This window comes from Cryptomeria japonica, chromosome 3 (assembly GCF_030272615.1).
Source record: "Cryptomeria japonica chromosome 3, Sugi_1.0, whole genome shotgun sequence".
Taxonomy (NCBI): Eukaryota; Viridiplantae; Streptophyta; class Pinopsida; order Cupressales; family Cupressaceae; genus Cryptomeria; species Cryptomeria japonica.
The window spans coordinates 637,357,030-637,372,465 of record NC_081407.1 but is presented as its reverse complement, the minus strand read 5'-3'; positions in this window follow the sequence as shown (position 1 = coordinate 637,372,465).

Genomic DNA, 15,436 nt, shown 5'->3' with positions numbered 1-15,436 from the left:
ATTCATGGTTAGATCTGAAAAATTTGCTTCCTTAATTACATTTCCATGTTTGATCTTTTGCAAATTTTAGAGGCTAATTGCATAAAAACCCTAAAATTTTCTTTTTAAGTAATTAAACTTGTGAAATGTTTAATTGTTAATGCTAGTTTCAGATCTACCCTTCTATTGCAAATTGTCAATTCATATTTGTGCTTTAATTCTGAAAATTAAGTGGTTAAATGTCAAAACCCTAATTTTTAAGACCTTCTTGATTCAACCTTTGACTGATAATTTCACTAATCAAAACACCTCCAAATCGGCTGTAACTTTGGATTCCACAATAAAATCACAATATCTCTCATCCCTGAAAATTTGGAAAAAAGTTGCGAGGACCGTGTGCACCCCGAGCACCATCGTCCCCGACATTTTTTCCGAAATTTCGAGAGCTAGATCTTACTGTATTTTTCTGCTAAAATCCAGAATTTCGGCTGATTTTATCAATTTTAACACTTTCAAAATTAAAGTCAAAGTTAGTCTAGCAATTGCTTGGATTGAGGCTTCTAATCATTCAAAAATTGTTGAAATTGAAATTCATATCAAAATTGTGTTTCTTACAGTCCTAAATCTGAAAAGTGTGTTAGCATTCATTCGAAATTTCAGTGCTTTATTCAAATTTTTACAATTTGTGACTTTTGAAATTAAGTGTTTAATTGCAACTACCTTGATTTCCATTTTCAAAATTCGAATTTTGCATGAAATCGAGTCAACTTTTAAATTTCAAAACTTGCATTGCTTTTAGCATTCCCTCTAAAATCATAAAAAATAAAATTTCAGTTTCCCCCTCTTTTCCACAATTCAAATTTTACATTTTTCAACAATCTTGGTAGGGTTCAATTTTGAGATTGCAACTTTAATTTGGCCTATCTACATATCGTAAAATCACCCAATTTTTTCAGATTAGCTTTAAAATCATCATAACTGTCATCCCTAAAAATTTTGAAAAAAGTTGCGAGGACCGTGTGCACTCCGTTCACCACGGTCCTGGACTTTTTTTTCAAAATTTTGGGGAGATTGTCCTGATTGTATTTAACAGCTTAAATCTAGGAGATTGGCTGCTTTTATTGAAATTTGCTACCTCTAAAATTCAAAATCTTCTCTCTCTCTTTAGTGCATGAGTTTTACAACAATAAGCCCTACTTACACTATTCCCGTTAGATGAAGCCTTAGAATTAAGTCTTTCCAAGGTTTAATTACTGAGGAGATGGAACCTAATTTGAATGGCCTTTTTAACAAGGACATGGGTAATTCCTCTAATCCTCTTAATGATGAAGAAGCTCTCCATGAGGTTTCTGTAGAACAACTTTCAAAATTGGATAACCAATTTGATGATTTTTGACAATGGATGTCTCAGGAATACCCTGATAGTGAAGCTCTCTCATTAATTGAGGGTCTAAAATGTATGGTTCAAAGTGATAAGAATGGAATTGATATTTTGCATGGTATTGCACACATTGTGGATTCGAATGTGACGCCTATGAAAAGTTGTGCCGAAACCTTAGGTTATACACAACCTCCTACTCAAGTTAATCATTCTATTCCTTTGACGACTTCTATTGCTAGTATACCTACTTTTACATCAAATATAGTGACTACTTCAATACAAGACATTCCACCTATGATCACTAGTCATGGGGGCAATCCTTCTTCTTCAATCAACCCTCTTCCTTCATTCAATCCGACTTCTTCATTCATTTCTTCAATGAGTGTCCCTATTATATCACCACAAATGAACATGACGCAAGGGGGCAATTCATTTAACCATTCCATTCCTCCATGTAGTGTTCCTCCTTTCCAATCATCTCCTATGACTAACTATCATAGTGTCCCACCACCTTACTCTCTACCTTCTTTCAATAACATAACACCTCCATCACAATCTAACATGTCTAATATGAACTCTTCGACTGAAGCGACCATTAACAATCTTGCACAAACTATCTCTTCTTTACAACAACAAATTGCCTCTATGAATCAATCTAAGTTTAGTGTGCCCACATTTGATGTTGCGAGCCCACTTTCTCTTGACATTGTTCAAGCTATCCCCCCTAAACATGTTGAAATTCCGCATTTGGAGCTTTATAATGGTAAGGGTGATCCTCTAACACATGTTAAGACCTTTCAAACAATATGTACTGATTTTGCTTATGACCAAAGGTTGCTTGCAAAACTGTTTACTAGAACATTAAGAGATAAAGCCCTACAATGGTATTGCTCATTGCCTTCCTATTCTATTAATTCTTTCTAACAACTTGCAAATGCTTTTATTCAACAATTTCAAAACAATATAAGTCCTAAGGTTACTTTGATTGATTTAATGCATTGTAAACAAGGTGTTAAAGAAAAAGTGACTGGTTTCATTGGTAGATATAAGCATTTGTATGCTTAGATTTCTTTTCCAGTGCCTGACAATGATATTCAAAGAATCTTTATTTCTAATTTACAAAAAGACATTAGAGAAAAACTCCTGTTTTCTGAGTTTACTTCTTTCCAACAGTTGTGCGCAACTCTTCACAATTATCAACTGACTGTGAGTCAAATGGAACAAGCAAATCCTATGGCTCCGAGTGATAAGGGTGATAGTAGTCAACAACCATTTGGGAAGTTTAAACCAAACAGAGAGTCCATTAAATTCAATGAAAACATCATCAACAACAATGTGAATGCGGCATCAGGTGTGCCTCCTATTTCTAAGTTTTTCAAGAAAGAAAGAAAGTTTACTCCTTTGAATGAATCATTGCATAGTATTATGAATAAGTTATTGGAACAAAATGTGCTTACTCTTTCTCCTATAAGGCAAATAGATCCTGCAAAGATTAATTCACCTTATTTTGATAACAAATCTTTTTGTCAATTTCATCATCATCCTGGGCATGATACTGAAAAATGTTTTGCTTTAAAGGGTAAAATTCAAGATTTGATTGATAATAATACTATCTTTGTTTCTAGTGTGAATGATAAAGGCAACACATCTGTAGCTCCTCCTAACCAAAATCTTAAGATTTTTACTGATCCATTGCCTTCTCATACCTCTAATGCGATTGATACTAATGATTCCTCTGTCTCACCTGATGATCTTGTGTCTATGACTCCGAATGTGATTAACTTTGTAGAGCAACAGAAAATGCCTAAAGAACTTTCCATCACCTTTGATTCTAGTGAAACTATCAGGGCACCTGATGGTCCTTTATATATAGTTGCAAAAGTCAAGAATACACCTTGCCGTGGAGTGCTTATTGATCCTTCTTGTATGGTTAATATCATTACTAAAGAATTTCTTTTTACTTTGCAATTGAATCAAGTGATCTATGATGAAACAAATGTGGTTGTGAAATTATTTGATGCATTTTCTTCTCCTACAATTGGTTCTATTACATTACCTATTGAGGTCCATAACAAATTCCTTGATGTGGACTTTGCTATTATTCCATCATCCGAACAATTTTGTGTGAAGCTAGGCTATCCTTGGCTGTCTTCCATGAAAGCTATTGCTTCTCCTATTCACAAGTGTTTGAAATTTCCCCATAATGGTGAAGTTGTTACTGTCAATCATAGTCTCTTTAAACCAGCTGAAAGAACTTCTAGCGTTCCTATTGATTACTTTTGGCCTAAACAATTCCAATCTCTTCCTCCGCGAAGTGATCATCTTTTTAAATCTTATCAAAAGTGGAAGAAAGATATGATCCTATCTCTAAGTGAACCTAGAACACCTAAACTTGACATTCCTATCATTCTTGAGAAGGAAGTTCTTCCTTTGAAAGATAAAACTAATGTCTTTCCTCAAGAAGATTCCCAACCCATCCCTATGGATGTGACTATGCCTATGATTAATAGACTTCCTAAAAGTAGACCTATACCTCCTTGTCATGATGGACTTGGTCTCCTTCCTAAACTGAATATTCCTCCCTTATATGGAGCAGTTCCTCCTCCTTCCTCTTATGGAGAGAAGAGATCTTCCTCTTCTCCTATTGTTCAACCTAAGAGACCACAACCTAAACACCCAAGTGATAAGGATGAGAACATTCCTCCTCCTCAATCTTTGCAACTTCCTACTAAGACTAGACGGAATCGTTCTGCACGTGAACGTTGACGAAAGCGTCATCTTAGAGCTCAGGCAGCTGCTTCTCAAACTTTGCAATCCCCAAAAACACCTTCAACTAATATTATTCCATTTTCTCCTTAGCCGACGATTGAGCCGAAATCTCCTAAACATAAGATGCATGATGGTCTTGATCCTGTGTGAGTTAAAGATCCTATTTTTATAAATCTTGATGATGATATAGATGAAAATGTTATTCATGATGAAAATGCTACTCCTATACATTCTGATAGTGAATATGAATATGTTGATGTTAATAACCATCTATCTAACGAATTTTCTAAAGCACTTATCCTAGCTCCTAGACAAGAACAACGTGGCTCGAAACATGAACATAGCCCTTGTTTGGATCTTGTGATAGCTCCATCTGCTGTGTTGGATGTTCCTCCTCTAGCGTGTTTCCTACCTTCCCGAAATATTGATCAGCAAGATCGAGGGGTAGATGACGTACTAGACTAGTTCATTAGCATAACAGACTCTCTCCTCCTCTCTTTTGTTACTTCTTCTATGTGTTATTCTCATTCTTCTATTTGTTGTCCTTGGTGTTGTCTACTTGAGGACGATTCAAAACATTGAGATCTCTTTTGGTCTCTCTCATGTTGACTCAAAAGACACATGTGTTCCCTTCTTCTAGGTGACCTTCCTTGATTGGGGAATGAAGAACAATTATGCATACATACATATGATATACATGAATTATCATACAACATACTGACCCCGAGGAAAGCGAAGTCACCTTGTGCTTTGTGTTTTGTGTCTATTATCCTTGGGCTTATCTCACACTTGGGGGCTAAATCCTTGTGATAACGTGCTCCTTTCTCATTTCTTATATGTATCACTACGTTAAAGCAATCACCCCCGATGAGGCATGTGCGATCGCTTTAACGTAGGGGGGCATACATCCCGTTCATATCTTTTCAAGATACTTGAAAATTTCTTGACAAATTTAGCCTTGCCTTGAAAATTTTTGATATCTTTCTTGCATGACTCATAGTGAGGGAACCTTACTACTGATAGTCATGGTTCTCCCTCGTGATCTTCCCTTTTACTTTGTCAATCGAAGTCGTAAGATCCTTAGTCCACTGGGGGCTTGGTGTATCTTGCCTCCTTGACGTGGTGAAAGCTTTTCAATGTTATTTTCTTGTACTTTACCGGAAGTATGAGCGTACGCTTATACTCCCGCTAAAGTGGGGGCTAAATGTAGCATCCTAAAATTGAGACACTTGCAATTTCGACCGCATTTGGGTCTTCACGATGGCGGCGCAACACTGAACCTGAATGGAGACCCCGAAACTTGTTCATGACATCAAAAACTGCATTTTTCAGCACCTTGGCCTGATCCTCCTTGCACCCTGCTGTCCCTAGAGGTGGGACCATGGCGCCCAGCGCCCTGGTCCTTCAGGACTAGGGTACCTAGCGCCCTGGTCCCCCAGGACCATGGCGCCCAGTGCCCTGGTCCTTGGCCCTATTTTGGGCCCGGTCTCTTTTGGGGCTTTGGGTCTTTAAGTTTGCAAATTGGAAAATAATATTTCCTGGTTGGCCTAAGGTCAGGAGAATCAGTCTTTCAACCGTAATTGACAAGTATAAAAACTGCATTTCCTCTCCCATTTTGGGGAGATAAGAAAAAAGGCGGAAACGATATTCAAACATTCAAGCATTCAAGCATTCAAGCATTCCTTCAAGCAATTAATCATTCTAAGTCTCCATTCAAGGCTAAGTGTTGCATTCAAGACAAGGATTCAACCATTGAAGAGGAGATCACATACAACATACAACATACTACATACATTACACCTTCGCATGTAAGAATACAAACATTCTTACAACAACGTATCAGTACTTGTTTACATTACAAACATTTACATTTACAACATTATCATTTCTTGGTTAATTCCAAAACCGGGGTTTGACCTAAAGGCAAACCCCTCATCCCTAACCCCCCAATCATCCTCTCTTTTATGTGTGTAGGTTGTAGGTACGCGGCTGTAATTGAAGATCTGGAATCCTTGTGCAGAGACGAACAGATCCCCCTTCGTTTCGCAGATTTTTTGGAGGACCGTGTGCACGCCGGGCGCCATCGTCCCGTCAACTTTCGCTCAAATTTGCAGGACAGTGCCGTCTCGACATTTTACTACTAATTCCAGGTTCGCAGCTTCATCTCATATCCCTATCTCTATTTATAAGCGAATCTTTCTTGCTTTACATGCATTCCTAGTTCAATCATTCTTTCCACATTTCTTTACAAAAGAGGGTATCCTTGCTATCACAACCCTTGAAACTCATTTAGAATCCAATCTTGCATTGCGTGGGATTGTATCTTGTGGGTTTCAACCCCTCTTTTGAATGTAAAGTCTCCCCTAAGTGAAAACCATCAACCCTAGTGACTCTCCCTTCTCTCTCCTTGGAGTTGGGGAGGGGAGAACAACTAGGGTTCGATTTTTCCGCTTTACAATTCTTAAGGCTGCCTTGGCTAGTATGAAGGCTCTTATCAATAAGCTTGAGAATGACCATGGGGATAAGGCTTTAACTGGCATTATTGAAGTGAAGGAATATACCCTAGAAGATAAGGAGACAGGGCTTGGGAGAAGAATGTGGTCGGTCACCAGAAAGATGCAAAGCCATAGCAAGGAAATTGAGGAAATCAAGTGGGTGGCTGATAATATGTAACAACTGGAGTTGGAAGCTACTGAAATGCTTCAGAACTTAACCTCAATTTGGGCTTTTTCTGTCGGTCCTTTTGGTTTTTTGACTAGCTATCTCTTGTTTGTTGGTGTTCTGCTCGTGAGCTGTCTTTTGTGTTTTGTTGTGCTTTAATGTAAATCTTTTGATCTTTTGAATGTAATGGGTTTCAGGGGTCCATCAAAACCTATTTTCCCATATTCAAAAACACATACACATTTTTCATTTTTAAAACCTGTACACATTTTTCATTTCTAAAAACCCTTACATGTTTGTAATTCAAAGAAACCCATACGTGTTTATAATTCAAGGAAAACCGTATGCATTTTTCCTTGTACTTAGGCTTGGATAGCAAGGTTGAGGTTTGGGAGCCTTTTCCCTCCTTTTTACGTGTTTTCTTCTTCTAATATGCTTTCTTAACTTCATCATTGTCAAGTTTACATGTTGTCAAGTGGGTATTTCTAAAATTTCCACCATAATTTCATCCATTTTCTGAGCTTTCTAACCATATAATTTTTAAAAAATTTGAACAACATTAACATATTAATATTGAATTTCTTTTACCAATGTCTCCATAGTTCTCAGAGACATATGTGTACCATTTTTTAATAAGTTTTGATCTACTTATCCAAATTTTAAAAAAATTATATATTATTATAGTGCACTTGATTATTTACACTTTAAAAAAAAAATCATTTTCGATTATTTTTGTGCAAGTTATGCTTCATGCACAAATAAGTACCTGATTTTCAAGATGTGCTCGTTTCCAAAAATAAAATAAAAAAGAATACTCAACAGAAAATTGCAAAACAATACACAACTTTTAGTGCTAACTCTTAACTATTTTTATACTAAATGATTTGTCAAAATACAAAATCTAAATATGAATTTTTTGATGCACACGCCAGACGCTATGTTACGTTCTTAAAAAAAAATCAAGAACTATTTTTTGTGCATGAAGGATTTGACCCCCTTAATCTTATTGAATTTTGAAAAAAAATATTAGTTTGTAAACTAGATTTAGAGTACTACAATATTTGTTCTTTGATTATCTTCATATTTTGAGTGGATGAGTCTCAAATTGGTCTTCCAAGTTCAGGTTTAGCTGATTTCAAAAAAAATGTGTCCACTTATTACCCCCTTTTTTCACACCATCTTGGTGTACTTACCTGATAGCTACATTATTTTGTGTTTATATGTTAATGAAATACATGTAGTGGGGTCTAACATGGATCATATTAAAGAGTTAAAAAAACATTTAGCAAGTTCAGTTTCTATGAAGGATTTGGGGGCAGCAAAACAAATCTTTGGTATGAAAATTTGCAGAGATAGCAAGAACAAAAAATTTAATCTATCTCAAGCTGATTATGTTGAAAAGGTGTTGCAAAGATTCCATATGGAGAATGCAAAATCTATCAACACACCTTTGCCTAGTCATTTGAAATTGACTCAGGAAATGTGTCCCAAGATAGGAGAAAGACAAAATGTCCAAGGTACCTTATGCTTCAGCTGTAGGAAGTTTAATGTAGGCCATGGTATGCATGAGATTGGATAAATTACACATGTTGTTAGAGTCATAAGTAGGTATACAAGTAATCTTAGATTGGAACATTCGAATTTAGTAAAATGGATTTTGAGGTATTTGAGAGGTACATCCAATAAACAATTATGTTTTGGGAGCTCTAATACTAATTTAGCAGGTTATGTAGACTCAGATTTGATAAGGGATATTGATACCGGTTGGAGTACTATAGGTTATGTCTTTATTGTAGGTGGGACACTGGTGAGTTGGATCTCTCAGTTACAAAAGGTGGTTTCTTTATCCACCACAAAGGTAGAGTATGTAGTTGCAATAGAGGAAAGCAAAGAGATGATATGGCTGCACTCTTTCATGGAAGAATTAGGGAAATGATAGGCTAACAGTTATTTGTTTGCAGATATCCAAAGTGCCATCCATCTTGCAAATAATATTTCCTTGCATTCAAAGACAAAATACATATAGCTAAGCTATCACTTCATTCAGTTAGTATTAGATCATAGATAGTTAAGGCTAGAAAATATACATACAGATGAAAATCCAGTGGATATGTTTACAAAGGCAATGACAAGGGAGAAGTTGAGCTCCTCTTTAGCTTCAGTTGGTCTTGAAGACTGAAAGTAATAAAAATAGAACAATAGAGTCTAGGGTGTTTCATTCCAGTGGGAGTTATAGGGTCAGCGGTGTTATGATCAATCTCCAAGTGGGAGATGATATGTTGTGGAGTCTGATCAATCTCCAAGTGGGAGATTGTTGTTATATGGAGCCTAATTAGACTCAGACGTTAAATTTTCCCTACTTTTATCAATGCAATTTCCCCCCTAATTATTTGATGAGGGTTTGAGGGAAACACCTTCAAGATAGGGTCAAGGGGTAGCATCCCTATGCTGCCACTCAAGGCTCAAACGACTTTTATTATTTTATGAAAGTGCCAGGTGTTATTTTTCTATTGGATTACATATTGTAACCCTAATTTTTGTAACTGACGTAAGTCTTGTAAAAATAGCTAAGTGTTAGGGTTTTCCATAGAGAATTATGTAACATTTTTGCAGTGGCAAAGAGTTGCAAGGGATTGTTGGTTGTAATTGTTAGAATCTCTAATACGAATAATGAACTGGAGGAAAATTGAGAGGGGGGATTTAATCAGTTTTCCACAAGTTAAACAATTAATGCATATTCTAAACCATTTACTAGAGCACAATATAAAGAACATAGAGAAAGATAAACCATGAAAGCATAGAACACACAACACCAATATTTTGGATGTGGAAAACACGGTAAAGAGAAAAACCATGGTGGGAAACCCTACCCACAGTCAGATAATACTTGTGTAGTAGTATGTGAAATAATTACAATGGGGATTGCACTTGCAATTAGGCCAACCATCTAGAGCTCATTGCTCATCATAGAAGGGATGTATCACTGACTTAACTAAACATTGGATTACAATCTAGAGAAAATGAACTATGAGAATAACATATCCTAATGCTTGATACAGTTCTGGTTAAGCACAGATGTCTACCCTGCAACTCTAAATCCTTCACACCCTTCACTGAATAATATATATTTGTTTACACAATTAACTCTCTCTAATAATGCATACATAACCATACAATACCATCCTCTACAAATTACATGAATAAGTCGCCTATAAATATAGATAATCATCCTTGATAACAAGGTCGGCTAAACCCTCAACCCATAAATCACAATTCCAAAAAAATCATCACATGATACCACCGGACCAATATTATGATCTAAATTACATAGCATGGACCTAATTCAAATTTCCAAACAATTATATCTGTTGGAAATTCTGCTAAGACCTATATCAACACATTTCACCAACCAGTAGAAACCCTCAGTGCAAATAACATAGAATAACCAACCGGATCCAAATAGGATCACCAAATCATCATGCCAGCCAATGTAAAGCCACCAAACAATTAGGACATGATCAAGAACACCTTTAGCATGTTAGGAACCATTTCTATAAGCCAGACCAAAATCAATTGACCAAATCATCGAATATCACCAACCGCTAGCAAGAAATATCGACCAATAATCCAGAACATAAGCAATAGCTTCCGGAGCACCAAATCATGAACCAATTGAATGTGACAAGCATATAATCATCCTGAATAACCATCCAAAAATAAAAACAACAATCTGATCATACCGTATTGGTTTCCACTTTTTGGTACATCTTGATTTTTGTTGAAATCATATATTTTTAAAAAAATATAATGATTTAAGCTTTAAGAGGTCCCATTGAAGTAATTAATTAACGAGAGTTGGATCAAAGGCTCTTAGATCAAAATGTATTGGATATAACCTCTCTACTTCTAAATCATACTTGAAATGGAGTCTCCTTTGCATCGATCAAATGTTGATAAAAAACCAATTTTACATTAGCTTTTGGGGGTCAAGTGAATTCATTTAGAAGTTTTATTTTTTTAAGTATTTAGTCCTTATTATAAGCTTTCCAAATAATATAATTTTTAATATATTTAATTTCATTAATATATTTTTGTTTTATTTCTTATGAATGTAGGTTTTTCATCGAACATGAACTTGTTTGTTCAACACATTGGAAAAAATAGTAAACTAATTCAAAAAAATTCTGAAAAATATCTATTCTATAGGTATTGATGTCTTCTTTTTAACAAAAAACATAAAATCCAATTTTGATAAATATAGATCAAGTTATGTGTTCAAACGTACACCTATATCTATATTATAATTAGTCAAACTTCAAAACTTAATAAAATGAAAAATAGTCAACATATCACTATCAAACCAACTGCATGCCCTCGGTATTGATGTTACAAACCAAAATTAAAAAGAATCAATTTTTTATGATTTATAGAAAAAAAGTTATGCATTTTAGGATGCACATGAATCTTTAAAAATGTTGTTTGCTGTTAAAAACTACTTTTAGAGGGAGATGGAAAAATCAATAAAATTTTATTCAAAAAAAATTGAAAAAAATATATTTAGAATCTATAAACAAGATGTTACAAATCACTAGTTCACATCATCTTCAAATTCCAAACAATTTAAAATTTATAGGTCTCGGAAAGTGAATATTTTTTTCAAAATGTTCATTTAAGTGTCAAAGTTGGTCAAAAAGTGGAAACCAGTATTGTGAGTTCACCTCGGATAAAAAATAGGCCAAAACCAAGTCCAATCGGAATGGGTCCAACAGGGATAACAATAACCAACTGGTAAAGAAACATATTCAACCAGAGCACAGTGTTGACATCAATGACAACACAAATAATTTCAGCATATTGCCAACAGTCTCCCACTTTGGCATTGATGGCAACACTAAATATGAAAACCATCCAAGTGTCAAGGAATACCAACAATCTCCCCACACAATCAAGAACCAATAAAATATCTCTCCTCATATGATTTTATGTTTTTCACATGAACACTATCTTCCCCTTTGACATCAATGACAAAGGGTTGATGCCAAACCAAATAGTTAACTACTCCCCCTGAGCATCAACATCATCCCATCAACCCAAATCAGAAGATATTTCTGATAAGCTCACCAGATTGATGCATCCTTGCATCTCAAAGTCTCTGTCAGAGGGGTGTTGAACCCCAATTGATCTTTGAGATATTCAAAAGTATCTTTAGGCAAAGGTTTTGTTAGAATATATACAATCTATTCCTTAGTAGGTACATAAACCAATTTGACTTCCTTTAATTCAACCTTTTCCTTCAAGAAATTATACCTTATAGAAATGTGTTTTGATTTGGAATGAAATACCAGATTCTTTGACATATCAATAGTAGCATTATTATCACAATGAGTAACAATAGGCTCATCATAACTTACCCTTATATATTTCAACATTAGCTTCATCCATAAGATCTAAGTGCATTTAGTTGCAGCAGCTGCATATTCAACTTCAATGGTAAATAATGAAGTGCATGATTGTTTCTTTCTAAACCATGAAACCAATTTCTTGCCAAGAAAGAATGCAACACCTGTAGTTCTCTTACCATCATCAACATTTCACGCCCAATCTGATTCTGTATAGGCATATAATCTGAAATCATCCTCCTTTGTATACCATAACCCATACTTTGTTGTTCCTGCCAAATATCTGAATATCTTTTTAACAACAATATCATGACCTCCTCATGGATCAGACTAAAATCTAGAAGCCATGCAAACAACATTCATTATATCTGGTTTGGTCTGAGTTAAGTACATTAATCCACCAATCATTGATTTGTATCTAGATGGGTTCACTATAGGAGATTCATCTTCCTTAGACAATTTGCAACTGGTTATCATAGGAGTACCTACAGGTTTTGAATCTTCAAGACCAAATTTCTTAAGAAATTCCTTAACATACTTAGTTTGACAAATGAAAATACCATTATTAGTCTGAGTAATTTGAAAACCTAAGAAAAATTGCATCTCTCCAATCATAGACATTTCAAATTCATTCTTCATATCATCAGCAAATTTCATGCATAGATTTTCTTCTCCTCCAAAAATAATATCATCAACAAAGAATTCAATAATTAGTATGTCATCATGCTCAATCTTATAATATAAGTTACTATCGGCATTACCTTTGCTAAAACTGAGCTTTGAAAGATATTTATCTAATATAGCATACCATGCTCTAAGGGCTTGTTTCAATCCATATAAAGATTTCTTCAATCTGCAAACCATGTCCTTGTCCTCTGATAATGAAAATCGATAAGGTTTCTCAAAGTAGACTTCTTCCTCAAGATCTCCATTCAGAAATGCACATTTAACATCCATCTAATATACCTTGTAGTTCTTGTGTGCAACATAGGCAATAAATAGTCTTGTCACTTTAATCCTTGCAACCAAAGCATAAGTTTCATCATAATCAACTCCTTCTTCCTATGAATATCCATTGCAAACCAATATAGCCTTTCTTCTTACAAAATGACCTTCCTTATTTAATTTATTCATGAAAACCCATTTAGTTCCAATAGCATTTGTATCTTTAGGCCTAGGAGCCAATTCCCATGTTTTATTCTTTTCTAGCTGATTCAATTCTTCTTCCATAGCTCTCATCCAATTTTCATCTTTACTTGCTTCAATAAAAGATGATTGAATTTGAGAAATTAAACATACCTCTTCAGCAGCTAATGTTCTTCTTGTCATCACACCTTTCCTCTTGTCTCCAATAATCTGATCTTGAAAATGATTCAGCTTTACATACTTGGGAGTCTTTGAATTATCTTGACTTTCTAACTCTTTCTAGTCATCACCAGTCATTGTGGAATTTTCTGATGTTACTAGAGCAACTAGATCAATACTCTGAACTGATTCTTGCACTACTGGTTCCGATTTGACAATTTCATCTTTCGGTCCATAGTCATATGATCTGACCTGATTATTACCTTGCTCATCCACTTTGACATTTATGCTTTCCATTATCCTATTCAATCTTTTTTTATAACATCTATATGCTTTACTCTTAGTAGAATAACCTAGAAAATTCCTTCATCACATCTATGATCAAATTTCCCTAATGCATCATCTCTTCTAATATAGCATTTACTTCCAAAAATTTTGAAATATCTGACAACAAGACTATGAATGAACCATAATTCATAAGGAGTCTTACCAGTATCACCTTTTATGTGTAATTTGTTGAAAGTGTATACCTCAATATTGACAGCTTCTCTCCAATAAATATCAGGCAATTTGGCTTTCATCATCATTGACCTTGCAACATCTAAGATATATCTATTCTTCCTTTCCACTATTCCATTCTGTCGTGGAGTTCTAGGTGCAAAATATTATCTTCTGATTCCATGCTTCTCACAAAAGTTGTTGAAATCACCAGATGTAAATTCACCGCCTTGATCTAATCTTAAACATTTTATCTTCAATTCTATTTGTATCTCAACCGTAGCTTTGAAAATTTTGAATTTCTCAAGAGCTTCTGATTTTTCTTTCAAAAATGCAATCCACATCATTCTAGAGTAATCATCAATAAGAAGCATAAAGTATCTATCAACTTGAAAACTCTATTGCTGGTCGACACATATCAGTATGAATAAGATCAAGAATCTCATTATATCTATCATGTATGCTTTTGAAAGAAGCTCTAACTTGCTTACCCATTTGACATTCTCTACATACCAGATTATGAGGCTTGATAATCTTGGTCAAATATCTGACAGCCTGGGTTGAACTGATCTTCACTATGGAATCAAAATTTACATGACACATCCTCTTACGCCATAGCCAACTTTCATCAATATGAGCAATCAAGCAAGCCTTCTCACCGGAGTTAAAATGAATATATTTCCTTTGGTCTGAGTTCCAGATGTAATTTCCAATCTAGATCTATTGATAATCTTGCAATATCCATCTTTGAATTGTAAATGAAATCCTATATCAACCATCTGACCTACACTCAAAATATTATGTTTCAAACCTTGAACATAGTAGACATTGTCAGTATTAGTCTTACCATGTAAGGATATTGTTCCTTTGCCTTTGATCCTGCATGCCTTGTTGTCTCCAAGTCTAACTAGTCCATCATCAAATTCTTGTAGAGTCAGGAATTTCCTCTTGTCTCCAATCATGTGATGTGAGCAACCACTATCCATAACCCATTCATTCTTCTCTTCAATTTTGGGAGCGAGAGCCTTTTCCTCAGTATGATTTGCGTCAATGAAAGGTTCCGGAGAATCATCCTTGATAGCAATAAAAACCCAATCTTTACTAGAGCTTCAATTACCAGATCCACTCATAGGTTCATCATTTGTTGGCATTGCATGAAGATTGCATTGATGAAGTATAATGTTTTTATTGATGTCAATATCAACTGGTAATGAAGATGTATTGCAACCGGTAATAATGTAAGACAACAAACGGTGGTAAAGCAGTGAAGGAAACCAATATTATTATTGAAGCAAAGATCAATTGGTAACCCTAATCAGCTGATAAGAAGAACCCTAACCGATGGAGCTTGGTGAATCGATTGTGATGATCTATGACCAAATGGTGAACGAAGATGAAGATGCCAAGTATGCATGTTGGACGTGATGAGTTTCAAAGTGGGTTT